The sequence below is a fragment of the Penaeus monodon genome, chromosome 24 (assembly GCF_015228065.2).
Source record: "Penaeus monodon isolate SGIC_2016 chromosome 24, NSTDA_Pmon_1, whole genome shotgun sequence".
Taxonomy (NCBI): Eukaryota; Metazoa; Arthropoda; class Malacostraca; order Decapoda; family Penaeidae; genus Penaeus; species Penaeus monodon.
In genome coordinates this window covers 30129747-30130095 of record NC_051409.1, presented here as the reverse complement: position 1 = coordinate 30130095, position 349 = coordinate 30129747, and positions in this window count along the sequence as shown.

Sequence of the window (349 nt, the reverse complement as noted above, 5' to 3'; positions counted from 1 at the left end):
ATCATGACGCTTTATGCCATGGCGATCGTTCCACTACTGTCGACGAGCTGAAGCTTCATTGGTACTATCATAGATTAGCTTGGCTTCGAGTCCACATTCAAAACTTCACCGTCGTTCACTCTAGTGTTATGATAAGTGAACAGACTGAGGGAGTGGAGTGGTCGTTTGGTCTTTCACAGGCCCGAGGCCGGGGACCTGGCTTTGTGGACGCTTCAAGGTAAACTGTGTGAGCTCAATTTGAAAGCCCCAAGCGCAATGACAGATTTCCTGAGGGACGCTGGAGAGAACAGCGGCTCGTCGACCGGGGACATGATGCATTGGAAAATGGACAGTTTGCAGATTTGCAAGA